A 27,340-nucleotide genomic window follows, 5' to 3' on the forward strand; every position below is an offset into this window, starting at 1 on the left:
CTAGGTCTACTTACCATTAGTTCTAGTTACCACTAGGTCTAGTTACCATTAGTTCTAGTTACCACTAGGTCTAGTTACCATTAGTTCTAGTTACCACTAGGTCTAGTTACCATTAGTTCTAGTTACCACTAGGTCTAGTTACCATTAGTTCTAGTTACCACTAGGTCTAGTTACCATTAGTTCTAGTTACTACTAGGTCTAGTTACCATTAGTTCTAGTTACCACTAGGTCTAGTTACCATTAGTTCTAGTTACCACTAGGTCTAGTTACCATTAGTTCTAGTTACCACTAGGTCTAGTTACCATTAGTTCTAGTTACCACTAGGTCTAGTTACCATTAGTTCTAGTTACCACTAGGTCTAGTTACCATTAGTTCTAGTTACCACTAGGTCTAGTTACCATTAGTTCTAGTTACCACTAGGTCTAGTTACCATTAGTTCTAGTTACTACTAGGTCTAGTTTCCATTAATTCTAGTTACCACTAGGTCTAGTTACCATTAGTTCCAGTTACTACTAGGTCTAGTTACCATTAGTTCTAGTTACCACTAGGTCTAGTTACCATTAGTTCTAGTTACCACTAGGTCTAGTTACCATTAGTTCTAGTTACCACTAGGTCTAGTTACCATTAGTTCTAGTTACCACTAGGTCTAGTTACCATTAGTTCTAGTTACCACTAGGTCTAGTTACCATTAGTTCTAGTTACCACTAGGTCTAGTTACCATTAGTTCTAGTTACCACTAGGTCTAGTTACCATTAGTTCTAGTTACCACTAGGTCTAGTTACCATTAGTTCTAGTTACTACTAGGTCTAGTTACCATTAGTTCTAGTTACCACTAGGTCTAGTTACCATTAGTTCTAGTTACCACTAGGTCTAGTTACCATTAGTTCTAGTTACTACTAGGTCTAGTTATCATTAGTTCTAGTTACCACTAGGTCTAGTTACCATTAGTTCTAGTTACTACTAGGTCTAGTTACCATTAGTTCTAGTTACCACTAGGTCTAGTTACCATTAGTTCTAGTTACCACTAGGTCTAGTTACCATTAGTTCTAGTTACCACTAGGTCTAGTTACCATTAGTTCTAGTTACTACTAGGTCTAGTTACCATTAGTTCTAGTTACCACTAGGTCTAGTTACCATTAGTTCTAGTTACCACTAGGTCTAGTTACCATTAGTTGTAGTTACTACTAGGTCTAGTTACCATTAGTTCTAGTTACCACTAGGTCCAGTTACCATTAGTTCTAGTTACCACTAGGTCTAGTTACCATTAGTTCTAGTTACCACTAGGTCCAGTTACCATTAGTTCTAGTTACCACTAGGTCTAGTTACCATTAGTTCTAGTTACCACTAGGTCTAGTTACCATTAGTTCTAGTTACCACTAGGTCTAGTTACCATTAGTTCTAGTTACCACTAGGTCTAGTTACCATTAGTTCTAGTTACCACTAGGTCTAGTTACCATTAGTTCTAGTTACCACTAGGTCTAGTTACCATTAGTTCTAGTTACCACTAGGTCTAGTTACCATTAGTTCTAGTTACCACTAGGTCTAGTTACCATTAGTTCTAGTTACCACTAGGTCTAGTTACCATTAGTTCTAGTTACCACTAGGTCTAGTTACCATTAGTTCTAGTTACTACTAGGTCTAGTTACCATTAGTTCTAGTTACCACTAGGTCTAGTTACCATTAGTTCTAGTTACCACTAGGTCTAGTTACCATTAGTTCTAGTTACCACTAGGTCTAGTTACCATTAGTTCTAGTTACCACTAGGTCTAGTTACTATTAGTTCTAGTTACCACTAGGTCTAGTTACCATTAGTTCTAGTTACTACTAGGTCTAGTTACCATTAGTTCTAGTTACCACTAGGTCTAGTTACCATTAGTTCTAGTTACCACTAGGTCTAATTACCATTAGTTCTAGTTACTACTAGGTCTAGTTACCATTAGTTCTAGTTACCACTAGGTCTAGTTACCATTAGTTCTAGTTACCACTAGGTCTAGTTACCATTAGTTCTAGTTACCACTAGGTCTAGTTACCATTAGTTCTAGTTACCACTAGGTCTAGTTACCATTAGTTCTAGTTACCACTAGGTCTAGTTACCATTAGTTCTAGTTACTACTAGGTCTAGTTACCATTAGTTCTAGTTACCACTAGGTCTAGTTACCATTAGTTCTAGTTACCACTAGGTCTAGTTACCATTAGTTCTAGTTACCACTAGGTCTAGTTACCATTAGTTCTAGTTACCACTAGGTTCTAGTTACCATTAGTTCTAGTTACCACTAGGTCTAGTTACCATTAGTTCTAGTTACTACTAGGTCTAGTTACCATTAGTTCTAGTTACCACTAGGTCTAGTTACCATTAGTTCTAGTTACCACTAGGTCTAGTTACCATTAGTTCTAGTTACCACTAGGTCTAGTTACCATTAGTTCTAGTTACCACTAGGTCTAGTTACCATTAGTTCTAGTTACTACTAGGTCTAGTTACCATTAGTTCTAGTTACCACTAGGTCTAGTTACCATTAGTTCTAGTTACCACTAGGTCTAGTTACCATTAGTTCTAGTTACTACTAGTTACCATTAGTTCTAGTTACCACTAGGTCTAGTTACTACTAGGTCTAGTTACCATTAGTTCTAGTTACCACTAGGTCTAGTTACCATTAGTTCTAGTTACCACTAGGTCTAGTTACCATTAGTTCTAGTTACCACTAGGTACTAGGTCTAGTTACCATTAGTTCTAGTTACTACTAGGTCTAGTTACCATTAGTTCTAGTTACCACTAGGTCTAGTTACCATTAGTTCTAGTTACCACTAGGTCTAGTTACCATTAGTTCTAGTTACTACTAGGTCTAGTTACCATTAGTTCTAGTTACCACTAGGTCTAGTTACCATTAGTTCTAGTTACCACTAGGTCTAGTTACCATTAGTTCTAGTTACCACTAGGTCTAGTTACCATTAGTTCTAGTTACACTAGGTCTAGTTACCATTAGTTCTAGTTACCACTAGGTCTAGTTACCATTAGTTCTAGTTACCTACTAGGTCTAGTTACCATTAGTTCTAGTTACTAGGTCTAGTTACTAGGTCTAGTTACCATTAGTTCTAGTTACTAGGTCTAGTTACCATTAGGTCTAGGTCTAGTTACCATTAGTTCTAGTTACCACTAGGTCTAGTTACCATTAGTTCTAGTTACCACTAGGTCTAGTTACCATTAGTTCTAGTTACCACTAGGTCTAGTTACCATTAGTTCTAGTTACCACTAGGTCTAGTTACCATTAGTTCTAGTTACCACTAGGTCTAGTTACCATTAGTTCTAGTTACCACTAGGTCTAGTTACCATTAGTTCTAGTTACCACTAGGTCTAGTTACCATTAGTTCTAGTTACCACTAGGTCTAGTTACCATTAGTTCTAGTTACCACTAGGTCTAGTTACCATTAGTTCTAGTTACCACTAGGTCTAGTTACCATTAGTTCTAGTTACCACTAGGTCTAGTTACCATTAGTTCTAGTTACCACTAGGTCTAGTTACCATTAGTTCTAGTTACTACTAGGTCTAGTTACCATTAGTTCTAGTTACCACTAGGTCTAGTTACCATTAGTTCTAGTTACCACTAGGTCTAGTTACCATTAGTTCTAGTTACTACTAGGTCTAGTTACCATTAGTTCTAGTTACCACTAGGTCTAGTTACCATTAGTTCTAGTTACCACTAGGTCTAGTTACCATTAGTTCTAGTTACCACTAGGTCTAGTTACCATTAGTTCTAGTTACCACTAGGTCTAGTTACCATTAGTTCTAGTTACCACTAGGTCTAGTTACCATTAGTTCTAGTTACTACTAGGTCTAGTTACCATTAGTTCTAGTTACCACTAGGTCTAGTTACCATTAGTTCTAGTTACCACTAGGTCTAGTTACCATTAGTTCTAGTTACCACTAGGTCTAGTTACCATTAGTTCTAGTTACCACTAGGTCTAGTTACCATTAGTTCTAGTTACCACTAGGTCTAGTTACCATTAGTTCTAGTTACTACTAGGTCTAGTTACCATTAGTTCTAGTTACTACTAGGTCTAGTTACCATTAGTTCTAGTTACCACTAGGTCTAGTTACCATTAGTTCTAGTTACCACTAGGTCTAGTTACCATTAGTTCTAGTTACCACTAGGTCTAGTTACCATTAGTTCTAGTTACTACTAGGTCTAGTTACCATTAGTTCTAGTTACCACTAGGTCTAGTTACCATTAGTTCTAGTTACCACTAGGTCTAGTTACCATTAGTTCTAGTTACTACTAGGTCTAGTTACCATTAGTTCTAGTTACCACTAGGTCTAGTTACCATTAGTTCTAGTTACCACTAGGTCTAGTTACACTAGGTCTAGTTACCATTAGTTCTAGTTACTACTAGGTCTAGTTACCATTAGTTCTAGTTACCACTAGGTCTAGTTACCATTAGTTCTAGTTACCACTAGGTCTAGTTACCATTAGTTGTAGTTACTACTAGGTCTAGTTACCATTAGTTCTAGTTACCACTAGGTCCAGTTACCATTAGTTCTAGTTACCACTAGGTCTAGTTACCATTAGTTCTAGTTACCACTAGGTCTAGTTACCATTAGTTCTAGTTACCACTAGGTCTAGTTACCATTAGTTCTAGTTACTACTAGGTCTAGTTACCATTAGTTCTAGTTACTACTAGGTCTAGTTACCATTAGTTCTAGTTACTACTAGGTCTAGTTCCCATTAGTTCTAGTTACCACTAGGTCCAGTTACCATTTGTTCTAGTTACCACTAGGTCCAGTTAAAATTAGTTCTAGTTACCACTAGGTCTAGTTACCATTAGTTCTAGTTACCACTAGGTCTAGTTACCATTAGTTCTAGTTACCACTAGGTCTAGTTACCATTAGTTCTAGTTACCACTAGGTCTAGTTACCATTAGTTCTAGTTACTACTTGGTATAGTTACCATTAGTTCTAGTTACTACTTGGTATAGTTACCATTAGTTCTAGTTACCACTAGGTCTAGTTACCATTAGTTCTAGTTACCACTAGGTCTAGTTACCATTAGTTCTAGTTACCACTAGGTCTAGTTACCATTAGTTCTAGTTACCACTAGGTCTAGTTACCATTAGTTCTAGTTACCACTAGGTCTAGTTACCATTAGTTCTAGTTACCACTAGGTCTAGTTACCATTAGTTCTAGTTACCACTAGGTCCAGTTACCATTTGTTCTAGTTACCACTAGGTCCAGTTACCATTAGTTCTAGTTACCACTAGGTCTAGTTACCATTAGTTCTAGTTACCACTAGGTCTAGTTACCATTAGTTCTAGTTACCACTAGGTCTAGTTACCATTAGTTCTAGTTACCACTAGGTCTAGTTACCATTAGTTCTAGTTACTACTTGGTATAGTTACCATTAGTTCTAGTTACCACTAGGTCTAGTTACCATTAGTTCTAGTTACCACTAGGTCTAGTTACCATTAGTTCTAGTTACTACTTGGTATAGTTACCATTAGTTCTAGTTACTACTTGGTATAGTTACCATTAGTTCTAGTTACCACTAGGTCTAGTTACCATTAGTTCTAGTTACCACTAGGTCTAGTTACCATTAGTTCTAGTTACCACTAGGTCTAGTTACCATTAGTTCTAGTTACCACTAGGTCTAGTTACCATTAGTTCTAGTTACTACTAGGTCTAGTTATCATTAGTTCTAGTTACTACTAGGTCTAGTTACCATTAGTTCTAGTTACCACTAGGTCTAGTTACCATTAGTTCTAGTTACCACGTCTGTGCACTTGCTCTCCCTCTGTGGGCACCTAGCTCCCTTGCAGTGCTCCCCTTTCTTTGTATTTGACTGGCTCCTCCTCCTTACTTCCCCACTACTACCACTACCACTACTACCACTACCACTACTACCACTACCACTACCACTACTACCACTACTACCACTACTACTACTACCACCACTACCTCTTCCTGCCTATATATACCCGTCCTGCTCCACTTCGGATTAGTGTGACGTTGTAAATGGTCCAAGTCGAACCGAAACGTCGTCGTAAGTTCCTCTCTTCTATGTGCGGGTTATTTGTGTATCGTTCCAGTCACGGTATTGTGCCTTTTTTTTGTTACCACTAGTTCTAGTTACCATTAGTTCTATTTACCATTAGTTCTAGTTACCATTAGTTCTAGTTACCATTAGTTCTAGTTACCACTGGTTCTAGTTACCACTGCTTCTAGTTACCACTGGTTCTAGTTTCCACTAGTTACAGTTACCACTTGTTCTAGTTACTACTGGTAGTTACCACTGGTTCTAGTTACCACTGGTTCAAGTTCTGGATACTGTGATGGTGGTAGACAGAAGCAAGTGGATATTCTGAGCAGCTTTGGATCAAATACCAGGATAATGGTGGCTACCACAACTACCATCACTAATGGGTGAGTGAAGGGTGGTAATGGGTGAGTGAAGGATGGTAATGGGTGAGTGAAGGATGGTAATGGGTGAGTGAAGGATGGTAATGGGTGAGTGAAGGATGGTAATGGGTGAGTGAAGGATGGTAATGGGTGAGTAATGGGTGTTAATGGGTGAGTGGCTATCAGTAGGATGGAGGCATGAAAAAGGGAAAATAAATGAGAGGGAGAGAGGAGGGAGAGAGAGAGAGAGAGAGAGAGAGAGAGAGAGGAGTAATGTGAGATTAATAAGGCGTGGGGAGGTAGGGATGAGGGGTTAAGGGGGGGAGGAGAGGCAGAAGCTAATGGAATATCCGAGGGTACAGTTTCAGTGTTGGAGTGAGGATGGACGAGGATAGATGTTGGAGGAGGAGTGCTGGAGGGAGGGAGGGAGGGGTGGTAAGAGGGAGAGGTGACGAATTTGGGGAGGTTAATGGGGAAGACCCCCCTCCCCTAGTGTCAAGTCATGCTGGCTCCCTCGACTTATGGCAAGAACATACAACCATAATTTTTAAAGGGGTGGAGGGGTAAGCCAGCGGAAGGCCTCGGTCAGAGGACCAAAACCTCCAGCTGCGGGTCATCATATGACTAAGACCCGCATCCGGAAATACCTGTCCTGTTTCCTGACCAGCTTTACCTAACCTAACCTAACCTAACCTAACCTAACCTAACCTAAGCTAACCTAAGCTAACCTAAGCTAACCTAAGCTAACCTAAGCTAACCTAACCTAACCTAACCTAACCTAACCTAACCTAACCTAACCTTACCTAACCTTACCTAATCTTACCTTACCTTACCTTGCCTTGCCTTGCCTTACCTTACCTTACCTTACCTTACCTTAACCTAACCTAAACTAACCTTACCTAACCTAACCTAAACTAACCTTACCTAACCTAACCTAACCTAACCTAACCTAACCTAACCTAACCTTACCTTACTTTACCTTACCTTACCTTACCTAACCTAACCTAACCTTACCTTACCTTACCTTACCTTACCTTACCTTACCTAACCTAACCTTACCTTACCTTACCTAACCTTACCTAACCTTAACCTTAACCTTACCTTAACCTTACCTTACCTTAACCTTACCTAACCTGCCACTACTGAGCCTCACAGTAAAACATTCACAGAACATGATAAATGGTATACAATACCGACAAATAAGTAAGACACATATGCAATAGTTAAGTATCTTTATTCGGAAAGCCTTGACCTACGCAGCAGTCTTGTTCAGTCGAGTACAGAAGCAGTAGTGATGTCAAGACGATTACATGTCTTCACATCTCTTCTGTTTCTACCAACTTTGTACTCTACTGAAGAAGCCTGCTGCGCAGGCGAAGCGTTTCGGAATAAAGATACTTAACTATTGAATATATGTGTCTTACCTAACAACCTGCCGGTATTGTATACCATTTTAGTATTCACACTGAATGATGCTGAGAAGCTTGGACTTGTTGACAAGAGATCAGTGACTGGAGAAAGTCCAACACTCCCTCAGTCTTGACGGACTTTATTCAAAGTCCAACTTGTATTTTTCATCTGCGTGTATTTTAAATGTTCAGTTGTATTAAATAAATTAGTTTTGATGCATTAACTAGAGACTATCACTTCTGGTCAACCCATCGAGAGTTACCTGGAGATACCTGAAGATACCTGGAGATACCTGGAGATACCTGGAGATACCTGAAGATACCTGGAGATACCTGGAGATACCTGGAGATACCTGGAAATGGTTTCTGGTCAACGTCCCCGCGACTTGGTCGACCTCACGTGGTTAATAACGTTATTACAATAATGTTGGTAAAACTGTCAAGACTTTAAGTAACTAAACATTATTGTTTCTTAATTTGCAAGTATTGTTAGACTGAATTATTGTGTGTGTGATAATTTGCTTCTTTGGGTTTATAAGGTTGAAAATGGACATTTCCTGCTGTTAGGTTATAGTGCGATGGTCATACAAGTGAAATAACCCCGAAAACTACGGTTTCTGGTGGGTTTCCTGGGCGGTTTGTCGTCCAAGAATGGATTTCTAGGCCTCCCGTAATTCTTACATAGGCCTTAAAGCATAGGATGATGACTGCTAATTATAAATGCGGAAATTATGACTGTTAGCGACTTAACTCATAAGTATGGTGTCCCGTGGCCTGGTAGACAACGCTCTTGACTCACACACTGAGTGTCCGTGGTTCGATCCCCGGCCTGGTGGAAACATTGAGTGTGGCACCTGGCACCTGCTGTCCCCATTCACCTAGCAAGTAAGTAGGTACCTGGGTGTTAGTGGACTTGTGTGGGTGGCATCTTGGGGGACAAGATTGAGGACCACAATGGAAATAAGATAGACATTCCTCGATGACCCAGTGACTTTCTTGGGTTATCCTGGGTGGCTAACCCTCCCCCCCGGGTTATCCTAAGTGGCTAACCCTCCCCCCGGGTTATCCTGGGTGGTTAACCCTCCCCCCGGGTTATCATGGGTGGCTAACCCTCCCCCCGGGTTATCCTGGGTGGCTAACCCTCCCCCCGGGTTATCCTGGGTGGCTAACCCTCCCCCCGGGTTATCCTGGGTGACTAACCCTCCCCCCGGGTTATCCTGGATGACTAACCCTCCCCCCGGGTTATCCTGGATGACTAACCCTCCCCCCGGGTTATCCTGGATGACTAACCCTCCCCCCGGGTTATCCTGGGTGACTAACCCTCCCCCCGGGTTATCCTGGCTGGCTAACCCTCCCCCCGGGTTATCCTGGCTGGCTAACCCTCCCCCCGGGTTATCCTGGGTGGCTTACCCTCCCCCCCGGGTTATCCTGGGTGGCTAACCCTCCCCCCCGGGTTATCCTGGGTGGCTAACCCTCCGGGGTTAAAAATCCTAACAAAATCTTGTGACATGAAAATGTTAAGTCATGTTGAGAGGAGAGACAAACTGTGGTCAGGGAACCAGAATGCTCAGTTAGGTGCCATCTCGGTCGCCAGTAATTTCACCCTCAGACACCATTATTTTAGCAGTGACTTGACACACTGGTCTGAGGGTCACTGTTCATCACTGCTCTAAGCTGTATGTCAGTTTTCAAAATATCTTCAAAGATACTTTGATGAATCTAACATATGTCGCCAGATTAATTTATGAAACACTTTGTATAGAGATAATTTTAGCTGTAATGACAAAGGTTTCACACATACACGCACATACACTGAAAGGCAGCAGGAAGAAAGAAAGGAGATTGAGAAAATCATCACGGAAATAGGTGAAGAGTTGGACGAGATTGTAAATTTTCAGAGAATAGGAGGGTACTCGAAGGGGAGAAACCGACCAATCAAGCTGATTCTCAGGATGGAAACAGTGCGGAACAGGATCCTCCAAGAGAAACCACGATTGAAATACTCGGAAGAGTACAAGAGGGTGTTCCTAGACAGAGACAGAACAAAATCAGAACGACAGCAGCTGAGGGAGAGGACAAAAAAGCGAAAGGAGCTAGGAAAAGAGACAAGGATGGAACCAGCAGAGGTCAGTCAGAGCAGAACAGAACAGCAAGGGCAAGCACACACACAACTATTCTCAGAACCATACAACCTATCACACCATCCCAACACACACTACAATCCATACTCACAGCCTCCACCCAACACCGAGCTATAGAATCCCACAGTATGCCACCAGGTCTCCCACCCTCACAGGCCCCACAAACCACAGTGTTGGAAAGGAAACTGAAGGTATGGTACACAAACGCTGATGGTATAACAAATAAGTGGGAGGAGTGGCATGAAAGAGTCAAAGAGGCATCACCGGACATCATAGCTCTCACAGAAACCAAGCTTACAGGTATGATAACAGATGCCATCTTTCCAATGGGATACCAAATCCTGAGGAAAGACAGAGGGAACAGGGGGGGTGGAGGAGTGGCATTGCTGATCAAAAATCGCTGGAATTTTGATGAGCTGGAGAGAGGAGACAGCGGAGAAGAAAGTGATTACATAGCGGGAACGCTTCACTCTGGAGGTCCCAAGGTGGTAATAGCAGTGATGTATATCCCACCACAGAACAGGAGGAGACCAAGCCAAGAGTACGACGAGAGCAATAGAGTGATGGTTGACACACTGGCTAGAGTGGCCAGAAGAGCTCATGCATGCAGGGCAAAGCTCCTGATCATGGGTGACTTTAACCACAAGGAGATCGATTGGGAGAACTTGGACCCGCATGGGGGCCAAGATACATGAAGGGCTAAGATGATGGAGGTGGTACTGGAAAACTTCATGTACCAACACGTAAGGGACACTACAAGAGAGAGAGTAGAGGATGAACCAGCAAGGCTAGACTTAGTATTCACCTTGAGTAGTGCAGATATCGAGGACATCACATATGAAAGACCCCTTGGGGCCAGTGACCTTGTGGTTTTAAGCTTCGAATACACAGTAGAGCTACAAGTGGAGGGAGAAGCAGGAAGGCCAGGACGAATGAAGCCAAACTACAAGAAAGGGGACTACACAGGAATGAGGAACTTCCAGAACGGGGTTCAGTGGGACAGAGAACTGGCAGGGAAGCCAGTTAATGAGATGATGGAATATGTAGCAACAAAATGCAAGGAGGCTGAGGAGAGGTTTGTACCCAAGGGTAACAGGAATAATGAAAAAGCCAGGATGAGCCCATGGTTTACCCAAAGGTGCAGGGAGGCAAAAACCAAGTGTGCTAGGGAATGGAAGAAATATAGAAGGCAAAGGACCCAGGAGAATAAGGAGAGCAGTCGTAGAGCCAGAAACGAATATGCACAGATAAGAAGGGAAGCCCAAAGACAATATGAAAATGACATAGCAGCGAAAGCCAAATCTGACCCGAAGCTGTTATACAGCCACATCAGGAGGAAAACAACAGTCAAGGACCAGGTAATCAGGCTAAGGAAGGAAGGAGGAGAGACAACAAGAAATGACCGTGAAGTATGTGAGGAACTCAACAAGAGATTCAAAGAAGTGTTCACAGAGGAGACAGAAGGGACTCCAGAAAGACGGAGAGGTGGGGCACACCACCATGTGCTGGGCACAGTGCACACAACCGAGGAAGAAGTGAAGAGGCTTTTGAGTGAGCTAGATACCTCAAAGGGCCAGATAACATCTCCTCATGGGTATTGAGAGAGGGAGCAGAGGCGCTATGTGTACCCCTAACAACAATATTCAATACATCTATCGAAACAGGGAGATTGCCTGAGGCATGGAAGACAGCAAATGTAGTCCCAATCTTTAAAAAAGGAGACAGACATAAAGCATTAAACTACAGACCAGTGTCACTGACATGTATAGTATGCAAAATCATGGAGAAGATTATCAGGAGAAGAGTGGTGGAACACCTAGAAAGGAATGATCTCATCACCAGCAGCCAACATGGTTTCAGGGACGGGAAATCCTGTGTCACAAACCTACTGGAGTTCTATGACATGGTGACAGCAGTAAGACAAGAGAGAGAGGGGTGGGTGGATTGCATTTTCTTGAACTGCAAGAAGGCGTTTGACACAGTTCCACACAAGAGATTGGTGCAAAAACTGGAGGACCAAGCAGGGATGACAGGGAAGGCACTACAATGGATCAGGGAATACTTGTCAGGAAGACAGCAGCGAGTCATGGTACGTGGCGAGGTGTCAGAGTGGGCACCTGTGACCAGCGGGGTCCCACAGGGGTCAGTCCTAGGACCAGTGCTGTTTCTGGTATTTGTGAACGACATGACGGAAGGAATAGACTCTGAGGTGTCCCTGTTTGCAGATGACGTGAAGTTGATGAGAAGAATTCACTCGATCGAAGACCAGGCAGAACTACAAAGGGATCTGGACAGGCTGCAGACCTGGTCCACCAATTGGCTCCTGGAGTTCAATCCCACCAAGTGCAAATTCATGAAGATTGGGGAAGGGCAAAGAAGACCGCAGACGGAGTACAGTCTAGGGGGCCAGAGACTACAAACTTCACTCAAGGAAAAAGATCTTGGGGTGAGTATAACACCAGGCACATCTCCTGAAGCGCACATCAATCAAATAACTGCTGCAGCATATGGGCGCCTAGCAAACCTCAGAACAGCATTCCGACATCTTAATAAGGAATCGTTCAGGACCCTGTACACCGTGTACATTAGGCCCATATTGGAGTATGCGGCACCAGTTTGGAACCCACACCTAGCCAAGCACGTAAAGAAACTAGAGAAAGTGCAAAGGTTTGCAACAAGACTAGTCCCAGAGCTAAGAGGTATGTCCTACGAGGAGAGGTTAAGGGGAATCAACCTGACGACACTGCAGGACAGGAGAGATAGGGGGGACATGATAACGACATACAAAATACTGAGAGGAATTGACAAGGTGGACAAAGACAGGATGTTCCAGAGATTGGACACAGTAACAAGGGGACACAGTTGGAAGTTGAAGACATAGATGAATCACAGGGATGTTAGGAAGTATTTCTTCAGCCACAGAGTAGTCAGTAAGTGGTTTGGGAAGCGATGTAGTGGAGGCAGGATCCATACATAGCTTTAAGCAGAGGTATGATAAAGCTCACGGTTCAGAGAGAGGGACCTAGTAACGATCAGTGAAGAGGCGGGGCCAGGAGCTCGGACTCGACCCCCGCAACCTCAACTAGGTGAGTACAACTAGGTGAGTACACACAAACACACACATACACACACATACACACACAACACACATACACACACACACACACACACACACACACACACACACACACACACACACACACACACACACACACACACACACACACACACACATACACACACACACACACACACACACACATACACATACATACACATACATATATACACACATACATACACACATACACACACACACATACATACATACACACACACACGCGCGCGCGCGCACACACACAAACACACAAACAAAGTGCAATAGAGAATGGAAAAAGTACAGAAGGCAGAGAACACATGAAAATAAGGAGATTAGTCGCAGAGCCAGGAATGAGTATGCACAGGTAAGGAGGGAGGCCCAGTGACAGTATGAAAATAACATAGCATCGAAAATCAAGACTGACTCGAAACTATTGTATAGCCACATCAGGAGGAAGACAACAGTCAAAGACCAGGTGATCAGACTGAGGACAGAAGGTGGAGAACTCACAAGAAATGATCAGGAGGTATGTGAGGAGCTAAACAGGAGATTTAAGGAAGTTTTTACAGTAGAGACAGGAAGGGCTCTGGGAAGACAGCACAGAAGGGAACATCAAGAGGGAATATACCAACAAGTGTTGGATGACATACGAACAACCTAGGAAGAGGTGCAGAAGCTGCTAAGTGACCTTGATACCTCAAAGGCGATGGGACCAGACAACATCTCCCCGTGGGTCCTTAGAGAAGGAGCAGAGATGCTGTGCGTGCCCCTAACCACAATCTTCAACACATCCCTTGAAACTGGGCAACTACCTGAGAAATGGAAGACAGCAAATGTAGTCCCCATATTTAAGAAAGGAAACAGAAATGAGGCACTAAACTATAGACCTGTGTCTCTGACATGTATTGTGTGCAAAGTCATGGAGAAGATTATCAGGAGGAGAGTGGTGGAACACCTGGAATGGAACAAGATTATAAATGAAAACCAGCATGGGTTCATGGAAGGCAAATCCTGTGTCACAAACCTTCTGGACAAGGTAACAGAAGTAAGACACGAGAGAGAGGGGTGGGTTGATTGCATTTTCCTAGACTGCAGGAAGGCCTTTGACACAGTTCCCCACAAGAGATTAGTGCAGAAGCTGGAGGATCAGGCGCATATAACAGGGAGGGCAATGCAATGGATCAGGGAATACCTGACAGGGAGGCAACAACGAGTCATGGTACGTGAAGAGGTATCACAGTGGGCGTCTGTGACGAGCGGGGTCCCACAGGGGTCAGTTCTAGGACCAGTGCTATTTTTGATATATGCGAACGACATGATGGAAGGAATAGACTCTGAAGTGTCCCTATTCGCAGATGATGTGAAGCTGATGAGAAGAATTAAATCGGATGAGGATGAGGCAGGACTGCAAAGAGACCTGGACAGGCTGGACATGTGGTCCAGAAACTGGCTTCTCGAATTCAACCCTGCCAAATGCAAAGTCATGAGGATTGGGGAGGGGCAAAGAAGACCGCAGACAGAGTATAGGCTAGGAGGACAAAGACTACAGACCTCACTCAGGGAGAAAGACCATGGGGTAACCATAACACCGAGCACGTCAACTGCTGCAGCATACGGGCGCCTGGCAAACCTGAGAATAGCGTTCCGATACCTTAATAAGGAATCGTTCAAGACAAATTACACTGTGCATGTTAGGTCCATACTGGAGTATGCAGCACCAGTCTGGAACCCACATCTGGTCAAGCACGTCAAGAAGTTAGAGAAAGTACAAAGGTTTGCAATAAGGCTAGTCCCAGAGCTCAGGGGAATGTCGTACGAGGAAAGGTTGAGGGAAATCGAACTAGAAGACAGAAGGGTCAGGGGAGACATGATAACGACATACAAGATACTGCGGGGAATATACAAGGTGGACAGAGATAGGATGTTCCAGAGAGGGGACACAGAAACAAGGGGTCACAACTGGAAGCTGAAGACTCAGACAAGTCACAGGGACGTTAGGAAGTATTTCTTCAGTTATAGAGTCGTCAGGAAGTGGAATAGCCTAGCAAGTGAAGTAGTGGAGGCAGGAACCATACATAGTTTTAAGAAGAGGTATGACAAAGCTCAGAAAGCAGAGAGGGAGAGGACCTAGTAGCGATCAGTGAAGAGGCGGGGCCAGGAACTGAGTCTCGACCCCTGCAACCACAATTAGGTGAGTACATACACACACACACACACACACACACACACACACACACACACACACACACACACACACACACACACACACACGAAAATCCTGTGTCACAAACCTTCTGGAGTTCTATGACAAGGTAACAGAAGTAAGTCACGAGAGAGAGGGGTGGGTTGATTCCATTTTCCCGAACTGCAGGAAGGCATTTGAAACAGTTCCTCACAGGAGATTAGTGCAGAAGCTGGAGGATCAGGCGCACATAACAGGAAGGCACTGCAGTGGATCAAAGAATACCTGACAGGGAGGCAACAACGAGTCATGGTACGTGATGCGGTATCACAGTGCGCACCTGTGACGAGCGGGGTCCCACAGGGGTCAGTCCTAGGACCAGTGCTATTTTTGATATATGTGAATGACATGATGGAAGGGATAGACTCTGAAGTGTCCCTGTTCGCAGATGATGTGAAGTTAATGAAAAGAATTAAATCAGATTAGGATCAGGCAGGACTACAATGAGACCTGGACAGACTGGAAACCTGGTCCAGCAACTGGCTTCTCGAATTCAACCCTGCCAAATGCAAAGTCATGAAGATTGAGGAACGGCAAAGAAGACCGCAGGCAGAGTATAGGCTAGGTGGGCAAAGACTGCAAACCTCACTCAAGGATAAAGACCTTAGGGTGACCATAACACCGAGCACGTCTCCGGAGGCACACATCAACCAGATAACTGCTGCAGCATATGGGCGCCTGGCAAACCTGAGAATAGCGTTTCGATACCTTAATAAGGAATCGTTCAAGACACTGTACACTGTGTACGTTAGGCCCATACTGGAGTATGCAGCACTAGTTTGGAACCCACATCTGGTCAAGGACGTCAAGAAATTAGAGAAAGTACAAAGGTTTGCAACAAGGTAAGTTCCGGAGCTCAGGGGAATGTCCTACGAAGAAAGGTTGAGGGAAATCGGACTGACGACACCGGAGGACAGGAAGGACAGGGGAGACATGATAACGACATACAAAATACTGCATGGAATAGATAAGGTGGACAGAGACAGGATGTTCCAGAGAGGGGACACAGGGGCAAGGGGTCACAATTGGAAGCTGAAGACTCAGACGAGTCAGAGCGATGTTAGGAAGTATTTCTTCAGTCACAGAGTCGTCAGGAAGTGGAATAGCCTAGCAAGTGATGTAGTGGAGGCAGGAACCATACATAACTTTAGGACGAGGTGTGACAAAGCTCAGGAAGCAGAGAGAGAGAGGACCTAGTAGCGATCAGTGAAGAGGCGGGGCCAGGAGCTGAGTCTCGACTCCTGCAACCACAATTAGGTGAGTACACACACACACACACACACACACACACACACACACACACACACACACACACACACACACACACACACACAAGCAAAGCTGTGATCCTTGCTGGTTCCTTCTGCTGTTATTACCGACTTTTCTGCTTCTGCTGATGCTACTGTTGCTGCTGTTGCTGTTACTGCTGCTGCTGTTACTCCTACTACTGCTGTTGCTGCTACTGCTTGTGGGATTCCTGTTGTTGCTGGTGCATGCGTCTTTGCTGTTACTGCTGCTGCTGTTACTGCTGCTGTTACTGCTGCTGTTGTTACTGCTGCTGCTACTGTTACTGCTGCTGCTGCTGTTACTGCTGCTGCTGTTACTGCTGCTGCTGTTACTGCTGCTGCTGCTGCTGCTGCTGCTGTTACTGCTGCTGCTGTTACTGCTGCTGCTGCTGTTACTGCTGCTGCTGTTACTGCTGCTGCTGCTGTTACTGCTGCTGCTGTTACTGCTGCTGCTGCTGTTACTGCTGCTGCTGTTACTGCTGCTGCTGCTGTTACTGCTGCTGCTGTTACTGCTGCTGCTGTTACTGCTGCTGCTGCTGCTGTTACTGCTGCTGCTGTTACTGCTGCTGCTGCTGTTGCTGCTGCTGTTACTGCTGCTGCTGTTACTGCTGCTGCTGTTACTGCTGCTGCTGCTGTTGCTGCTGCTGTTACTGCTGCTGCTGTTACTGCTGCTGCTGCTGTTACTGCTGCTGCTGTTACTGCTGCTGCTGCTGTTACTGCCACTGTTGCCTCAGTGTTACCTGCAGGAACGAGAGCAAGCACCTCCTCTTGTGTGCAGCTCCCGGATGCCAGGTAGCTGGGTTAATGACTGCTTCTGGAACCTCGAGGGCACGGCATGTCAGACGCGTCACGCACTCACGTACCACGACCCGGGAAGTACGCCGCCGTACGTGCTGCGGCTCAGTCGCAACTGGGAGAGCCCACGCTGCAGATATTTGCGAGGATAGACTAGTCTAGCGGTACTGGGACGTTGTCTTTTGGCAGGGAAGTGAGGGGTCGATCCTCCGTCCGTGGATGTTGAGGCCGGAAACATTGAGACCATGCCTGAGGGCAGTGTGTAACTTTCGGAACCTGCATGAAGGGCAGTTTAACACTGAGAGCATACACCAGGGCAGTGTATAACAACCAGAGCATACACCAGGGCAGTGTATAACAACCAGAGCATACACCAGGGCAGTGTATAACAACCAGAGCATACACCAGGACAGTGTATAACAACCAGAGCATACACCAGGACAGTGTATAACAACCAGAGCATACACCACGGCAGTGTATAACAACCAGAGCATACACCAGGGCAGTGTATAACAACCAGAGCATACACCAGGGCAGTGTATAACCAGAGCATACACCAGGGCAGTGTATAACTCCCAGAGCATACACCAGGGCAGTGTATATCTCCCAGAGCATACATGAGGGCAGTGTATATCTCCCAGAGAATACACCAGGGCAGTGTATAACAACCAGAGCATACACCAGGGCAGTGTATAACAACCAGAGCATACACCAGGGCAGTGTATATCTCCCAGAGCATACACCAGGGCAGTGTATATCTCCCAGAGCATACATGAGGGCAGTGTATATCTCCCAGAGAATACACCAGGGCAGTGTATAACAACCAGAGCATACACCAGGGCAGTGTATAACAATCAGAGCATACACCAGGGCAGTGTATAACAACCAGAGCATACACCAGGACAGTGTATAACAACCAGAGCATACACCAGGGCAGTGTATAACAACCAGAGCATACACCAGGGCAGTGTATAACAATCAGAGCATACACCAGGGCAGTGTATAGCTCCCAGAGCATACACCAGGGCAGTGTATATCTCCCAGAGCATACACCAGGGCAGTGTATAACTCCCAGAGCATACATGAGGGCAGTGTATATCTCCCAGAGAATACACAAGGGCAGTGTATAACTCCCAGAGCAAAAACCAGGGCAGTGTATATCCCCAGAGCATACACCAGGGCAGTGTATAACTCCCAGAGCATACACCAGGGCAGTGTATATCTCCCAGAGCATGCACCAGTGCAGTGTATATCTCCCAGAGCATACACCAGGGCAGTGTATACTCCCAGAGCATGCACCAGTGCAGTGTATAACAACCAGAGCATACACCAGGGCAGTGTATAACTCCCAGAGCATACACCAGGGCAGTGTATATCTCCCAGAGCATACACCAGGGCAGTGTATAACTCCCAGACCATACACCAGGGCAGTGTGTATCTCCCAGAGCATACACCAGGGCAGTGTATAACTCCCAGAGCATACACCAGGGCATTGTATAACAACCAGAGCATACACCAGTACAGTGTATAACTCCCAGAGCATACACCAGGGCAGTGTATAACTCCCAGAGCATACACCAGTACAGTGTATATCTCCCAGAGCATACACCAGGGCAGTGTATAACTCCCAGAGCATACACCAGGGCAGTGTATAACTCCCAGAGCATACACCAGGGCAGTGTGTATCTCCCAGAGCATACACCAGGGCAGTGTATAACTCCCAGAGCATACACCAGGGCAGTGTATAACAACCAGAGCATACACCAGGGCAGTGTATAACTCCCAGAGCATACACCAGAGCAGTGTATAACAACCAGAGCATACACCAGGGCAGTGTATAAATCCCAGAGCATACACCAGGGCAGTGTATAACAACCAGAGCATACACCAGGGCAGTGTATAACTCGCAGAGCATACACCAGGGTAGTGTATAACTCCAAGAGCATACACCAGGGCAGTGTATATCTCCCAGAGCATACACAAGGGCAGTGTATATCTCCCAGAGCATACACCAGGGCAGTGTATATCTCCCAGAGCATACACCAGGGCAGTGTATATCTCCCAGAGCATACACCAGGGCAGTGTATATCTCCCAGTGCATACACCAGGGCAGTGTATAACAACCAGAGCATACACCAGGGCAGTGTATAACAACCAGAGCATACACCAGGGCAGTGTATAACAACCAGAGCATACACCAGGGCAGTGTATAACAACCAGAGCTTACACCAGGGCAGTGTATAACAACCAGAGCATACACCAGGGCAGTGTATAACAACCAGAGCATACACCAGGGCAGTGTATAACTCCGAGAGCATACACAAGGGCAGTGTATAACTCCCAGACCATACACCAGGGCAGTGTATAACTCCCAGAGCATACACCAGGGCAGTGTATAACAACCAGAGCATACACCAGGGCAGTGTATAACTCCGAGAGCATACGCCAGGGCAGTGTCTATCTCCCAGAGCATACACCAGGGCGGTGTATAACAACCAGAGGATACACCAGGGCAGTGTATAACAACCAGAGCATACACCAGGGCAGTGTATAACTCCCAGAGCATACACCACGGCAGTGTATATCTCCCAGAGATATACACCAGGGCAGTGTATATCTCCCAGAGCATACACCAGGGCAGTGTATATCTCCCAGAGCATACACCAGGGCAGTGTATGACAACCAGAGCATACACCAAGGCAGTGTATAACTCCGACAGCATACACCAGGGCAGTGCATATCTCCCAGAGCATACACCAGGGCAGTGTATATCTCCCAGAGCATACACCAGGGCAGTGTATATCTCCCAGAGCATACACCAGGGCAGTGTATATTTCCCAGAGCATACACCAGGGCAGTGTATAACTCCCTGAGCATACACCAGGGCAGTGTGTAGCTCCCAGACCATACACCGGGGCAGTGTATATCTCCCAGAGCATACACCAGGGCAGTGTATAACTCCCAGAGCATACACCAGGGCAGTGTATAACTCCCAGAGCATACACCAGGGCAGTGTATATCTCCCAGAGCATACACCAGGGCAGTGTATAACTCCAAGAGCATACACCAGGGCAGTGTATATCTCCCAGAGCATACACCAGGGCAGTGTATATCTCCCAGAGCATACACCAGGGCAGTGTATAACTCCCTGAGCATACACCAGGGCAGTGTATAACTCCAAGAGCATACACCAGGGCAGTGTATATCTCCCAGAGCATACACCAGGGCAGTGTATAACTCCCAGAGCATACACCAGGGCAGTGTATATCTCCCAGAGGATACACCAGGGCAGTGTATATCTCCCAGAGCATACACCAGGGCAGTGTATATCTCCCAGAGCATACACCAGGGCAGTGTGTATCACCCAGAGCATACACCAGGGCAGTGTATATTTCCCAGAGCATACACCAGGGCAGTGTATATCTCCCAGAGCATACATCAGGGCAGTGTATATCTCCCAGAGCATACACCAGGGCAGTGTATATCTCCCAGAGCATACACCACGGCAGTGTATATCTCCCAGAGCATACACCAGTTCAGTGTATATCTCCCAGAGCATACACCAGGGCAGTGTATATCTCCCAGAGCATACACCAAGGCAGTGTATATCTCCCAGAGCATACACCAGGGCAGTGTATATCTCCCAGAGCATACACCAGGGCAGCGTATATCTCCCAGAGCATACACCAGGGCAGTGTATATCTCCCAGAGCATACACCAGGGCAGTGTATATCTCCCAGAGCATACACCAGGGCAGTGTATATCTCCCAGAGCATACACCAGGGCAGTGTATATCTCCCAAAGCATACACCAGGGCAGTGTATATCTCCCAGAGCATACACCAGGGCAGTGTATATCTCCCAGAGCATACACGATGGCAGTGTATATCTCCCAGAGCATACACCAGGGCAGTGTATATCTCCCAGAGCATACACCAGGGCAGTGTATAACTCCCAGAGCATACACCAGGGCAGTGTATATCTCCCAGAGCATACACCAGGGCAGTGTATATCTCCCAGAGCATACACCAGGGCAGTGTATATCTCCCAGAGCATACACCAGGGCAGTGTATATCTCCCAGAGCATACACCAGGGCAGTGTATATCTCCCAGAGCATACACCAGGGCAGTGTATATCTCCCAGAGCATACACGATGGCAGTGTATATCTCCCAGAGCATACACCAGGGCAGTGTATATCTCCCAGAGCATACACCAGGGCAGTGTATATCTCCCAGAGCATACACCAGGGCAGTGTATATCTCCCAGAGCATACACCAGGGCAGTGTATATCTCCCAGAGCATACACCAGGGCAGTGTATATCTCCCAGAGCATACACCAGGGCAGTGTATATCTCCCAGAGCATACACCAGGGCAGTGTATATCTCCCAGAGCATACACCAGGGCAGTGTATATCTCCCAGTGTATAACTCCAAGAGCATACACCAGGGCAGTGTGTATCTCCCAGAGCATACACCAGGGCAGTGTATAACTCCCAGAGCATGCACCAGGGCAGTGTATATCTCCCAGAGCATACACCAGGGCAGTGTATATCTCCCAGAGCATACACCAGGGCAGTGTATAACAACCAGAGCATACACCAGGGCAGTGTATAACAACCAGAGCATACACCAGGGCAGTGTATAACAACCAGAGCATACACCAGGGCAGTGTATAACAACCAGAGCATACACCAGGGCAGTGTATAACAACCAGAGCATACACCAGGACAGTGTATAACAACCAGAGCATACACCAGGGCAGTGTATAACAACCAGAGCATACACCAGGGCAGTGTATAACAACCAGAGCATACACCAGGGCAGTGTATAACAACCAGAGCATACACCAGGACAGTGTATAACAACCAGAGCATACACCAGGGCAGTGTATAACAACCAGAGCATACACCAGGGCAGTGTATAACAACCAGAGCATACACCAGGGCAGTGTATAACTCCCAGAGCATACACCAGGGCAGTGTATATCTCCCAGAGCATACATGAGGGCAGTGTATATCTCCCAGAGAATACACCAGGGCAGTGTATAACAACCAGAGCATACACCAGGGCAGTGTATAACAACCAGAGCATACACCAGGGCAGTGTATATCTCCCAGAGCATACACCAGGGCAGTGTATATCTCCCAGAGCATACATGAGGGCAGTGTATATCTCCCAGAGAATACACCAGGGCAGTGTATAACAACCAGAGCATACACCAGGGCAGTGTATAACAATCAGAGCATACACCAGGGCAGTGTATAACAACCAGAGCATACACCAGGACAGTGTATAACAACCAGAGCATACACCAGGGCAGTGTATAACAACCAGAGCATACACCAGGGCAGTGTATAACAATCAGAGCATACACCAGGGCAGTGTATAGCTCCCAGAGCATACACCAGGGCAGTGTATATCTCCCAGAGCATACACCAGGGCAGTGTATAACTCCCAGAGCATACATGAGGGCAGTGTATATCTCCCAGAGAATACACAAGGGCAGTGTATAACTCCCAGAGCAAAAACCAGGGCAGTGTATATCCCCCAGAGCATACACCAGGGCAGTGTATAACTCCCAGAGCATACACCAGGGCAGTGTATATCTCCCAGAGCATGCACCAGTGCAGTGTATATCTCCCAGAGCATACACCAGGGCAGTGTATACTCCCAGAGCATGCACCAGTGCAGTGTATAACAACCAGAGCATACACCAGGGCAGTGTATAACTCCCAGAGCATACACCAGGGCAGTGTATATCTCCCAGAGCATACACCAGGGCAGTGTATAACTCCCAGACCATACACCAGGGCAGTGTGTATCTCCCAGAGCATACACCAGGGCAGTGTATAACTCCCAGAGCATACACCAGGGCATTGTATAACAACCAGAGCATACACCAGTACAGTGTATAACTCCCAGAGCATACACCAGGGCAGTGTATAACTCCCAGAGCATACACCAGTACAGTGTATATCTCCCAGAGCATACACCAGGGCAGTGTATAACTCCCAGAGCATACAACAGGGCAGTGTATAACTCCCAGAGCATACACCAGGGCAGTGTGTATCTCCCAGAGCATACACCAGGGCAGTGTATAACTCCCAGAGCATACACCAGGGCAGTGTATAACAACCAGAGCATACACCAGGGCAGTGTATAACTCCCAGAGCATACACCAGAGCAGTGTATAACAACCAGAGCATACACCAGGGCAGTGTATAAATCCCAGAGCATACACCAGGGCAGTGTATAACAACCAGAGCATACACCAGGGCAGTGTATAACTCTCAGAGCATACACCAGGGCAGTGTATAACTCGCAGAGCATACACCAGGGTAGTGTATAACTCCAAGAGCATACACCAGGGCAGTGTATATCTCCCAGAGCATACACAAGGGCAGTGTATATCTCCCAGAGCATACACCAGGGCAGTGTATATCTCCCAGAGCATACACCAGGGCAGTGTATATCTCCCAGAGCATACACCAGGGCAGTGTATATCTCCCAGTGCATACACCAGGGCAGTGTATAACAACCAGAGCATACACCAGGGCAGTGTATAACAACCAGAGCATACACCAGGGCAGTGTATAACAACCAGAGCATACACCAGGGCAGTGTATAACAACCAGAGCTTACACCAGGGCAGTGTATAACAACCAGAGCATACACCAGGGCAGTGTATAACAACCAGAGCATACACCAGGGCAGTGTATAACTCCGAGAGCATACACAAGGGCAGTGTATAACTCCCAGACCATACACCAGGGCAGTGTATAACTCCCAGAGCATACACCAGGGCAGTGTATAACAACCAGAGCATACACCAGGGCAGTGTATAACTCCGAGAGCATACGCCAGGGCAGTGTCTATCTCCCAGAGCATACACCAGGGCGGTGTATAACAACCAGAGGATACACCAGGGCAGTGTATAACAACCAGAGCATACACCAGGGCAGTGTATAACTTCCAGAGCATACACCACGGCAGTGTATATCTCCCAGAGATATACACCAGGGCAGTGTATATCTCCCAGAGCATACACCAGGGCAGTGTATATCTCCCAGAGCATACACCAGGGCAGTGTATGACAACCAGAGCATACACCAAGGCAGTGTATAACTCCGACAGCATACACCAGGGCAGTGCATATCTCCCAGAGCATACACCAGGGCAGTGTATATCTCCCAGAGCATACACCAGGGCAGTGTATATCTCCCAGAGCATACACCAGGGCAGTGTATATTTCCCAGAGCATACACCAGGGCAGTGTATAACTCCCTGAGCATACACCAGGGCAGTGTGTAGCTCCCAGACCATACACCGGGGCAGTGTATATCTCCCAGAGCATACACCAGGGCAGTGTATAACTCCCAGAGCATACACCAGGGCAGTGTATAACTCCCAGAGCATACACCAGGGCAGTGTATATCTCCCAGAGCATACACCAGGGCAGTGTATAACTCCAAGAGCATACACCAGGGCAGTGTATATCTCCCAGAGCATACACCAGGGCAGTGTATATCTCCCAGAGCATACACCAGGGCAGTGTATAACTCCCTGAGCATACACCAGGGCAGTGTATAACTCCAAGAGCATACACCAGGGCAGTGTATATCTCCCAGAGCATACACCAGGGCAGTGTATAACTCCCAGAGCATACACCAGGGCAGTGTATATCTCCCAGAGGATACACCAGGGCAGTGTATATCTCCCAGAGCATACACCAGGGCAGTGTATATCTCCCAGAGCATACACCAGGGCAGTGTGTATCACCCAGAGCATACACCAGGGCAGTGTATATTTCCCAGAGCATACTCCAGGGCAGTGTATATCTCCCAGAGCATACATCAGGGCAGTGTATATCTCCCAGAGCATACACCACGGCAGTGTATATCTCCCAGAGCATACACCAGTTCAGTGTATATCTCCCAGAGCATACACCAGGGCAGTGTATATCTCCCAGAGCATACACCAAGGCAGTGTATATCTCCCAGAGCATACACCAGGGCAGTGTATATCTCCCAGAGCATACACCAGGGCAGCGTATATCTCCCAGAGCATACACCAGGGCAGTGTATATCTCCCAGAGCATACACCAGGGCAGTGTATATCTCCCAGAGCATACACCAGGGCAGTGTATATCTCCCAGAGCATACACCAGGGTAGTGTATATCTCCCAAAGCATACACCAGGGCAGTGTATATCTCCCAGAGCATACACCAGGGCAGTGTATATCTCCCAGAGCATACACGATGGCAGTGTATATCTCCCAGAGCATACACCAGGGCAGTGTATATCTCCCAGAGCATACACCAGGGCAGTGTATAACTCCCAGAGCATACACCAGGGCAGTGTATATCTCCCAGAGCATACACCAGGGCAGTGTATATCTCCCAGAGCATACACCAGGGCAGTGTATATCTCCCAGAGCATACACCAGGGCAGTGTATATCTCCCAGAGCATACACCAGGGCAGTGTATATCTCCCAGAGCATACACCAGGGCAGTGTATATCTCCCAGAGCATACACGATGGCAGTGTATATCTCCCAGAGCATACACCAGGGCAGTGTATATCTCCCAGAGCATACACCAGGGCAGTGTATATCTCCCAGAGCATACACCAGGGCAGTGTATATCTCCCAGAGCATACACCAGGGCAGTGTATATCTCCCAGAGCATACACCAGGGCAGTGTATATCTCCCAGAGCATACACCAGGGCAGTGTATATCTCCCAGAGCATACACCAGGGCAGTGTATATCTCCCAGAGCATACACCAGGGCAGTGTATATCTCCCAGAGCATACACCAGGGCAGTGTGTATCTCCCAGAGCATACACCAGGGCAGTGTATATCTCCCAGAGCATGCACCAGGGCAGTGTATATCTCCCAGAGCATACACCAGGGCAGTGTATATCTCCCAGAGCATACACCAGGGCAGTGTATATCTCCCAGAGCATACACCAGGGCAGTGTATATCTCCCAGAGCATACACCAGGGCAGTGTATATCTCCCAGAGCATACACCAGGGTGCATGATACTCTGAATCAAATATTTCTCTCTAAGTATTAAAGATGTGAGAATCAAAGCGGTCAAAGAAATTATTTCGTGCCGGCCCTCGTTCCCTTGGCACCGGCAGTGACTGACACCTGTAATATTCTGGCACTAAGTACCTTCATAGTACCATGCTTCCCAGAGGAAGTTGAAGGCAGTGTCACCTTCCCCAGGGCAGCATAGAGGCAGTGCCACCTTTCCCAGAGAGGGATAAATGCAGTGCCACCTTCCCAAGAACGGGATGAAGGCAGTGCCTCCTTCCTCAGAGACGGATAGAGACAGTGCCACCTTTCCCAGACCGGGATAGAGGCAGTGTCACCTTCCCTTGAGAGGGATAGAGGCAGTGCCACCTTCCCCAGAGAGGGATAGAGGCAGTGCCACCTTCCCCCAGAGTTGGATAATCAGTGCCACCTTCCCCAGAGAAGGATAGACACGGTGCTATGCTACCCAGAGATGGATAGAGGCTTGGATTCTCGTGGGTAAATCGGATAGTGGCAGATGGTGCCTCCTGACAGGTGGTACCTCCTGATAGGTGGTACCTCCTGGGAGGTGGTGCCTCCTGATAGGTGGTAGCTCCTGACAGGTGGTGCCTCCTGACAGGTGGCTCTGGCGACCATCAAGGGTACTGGTTACCTGTAATTGGATGTCACTTACCTGAGCTCTCACAGTGCCTCGGTTCACCACATAGCCTCTCTCCTGGCACTCTCCTTCTCTTCTTCTTCTTCTTCTTCTTCTTCTTCTTCTTCTTCTTCTTCTTCTTCTTCTTCTTCTTCTTCTCCTCCTCCTCCTCCTCCTGCTCTTCCTCTGGTGGAACTGGTGTCGGACTGCACGCCAGTGATTCTTTACCTCGCGACGATATTTTTACCTCGACGATTTGTCGTATTTTTCACCCCAGTCACCTCTCTCTCTCTCTCTCTCTCT

At 46.4% G+C, this 27,340-nt stretch overlaps 1 protein-coding gene across 1 annotated transcript in view; it reads right to left on the reverse strand.

Annotated features, from left to right (window-relative positions):
• IRSp53 (Insulin receptor substrate 53 kDa) overlaps positions 1-27,129 on the reverse strand; it is a 188,073-nt gene extending 160,944 nt beyond the window's left edge. Inside the window, exon 1 of the mRNA XM_070096465.1 lies at positions 27,074-27,129. The gene's annotated coding sequence lies outside the window, so the exon portion shown is untranslated. The remainder of the gene's footprint in view (positions 1-27,073) is intronic.
• Between the last annotated feature and the right edge of the window lie 211 nt (positions 27,130-27,340).

This window comes from Cherax quadricarinatus, chromosome 4 (assembly GCF_038502225.1).
Source record: "Cherax quadricarinatus isolate ZL_2023a chromosome 4, ASM3850222v1, whole genome shotgun sequence".
In the NCBI taxonomy this organism is placed as follows: domain Eukaryota; kingdom Metazoa; phylum Arthropoda; class Malacostraca; order Decapoda; family Parastacidae; genus Cherax; species Cherax quadricarinatus.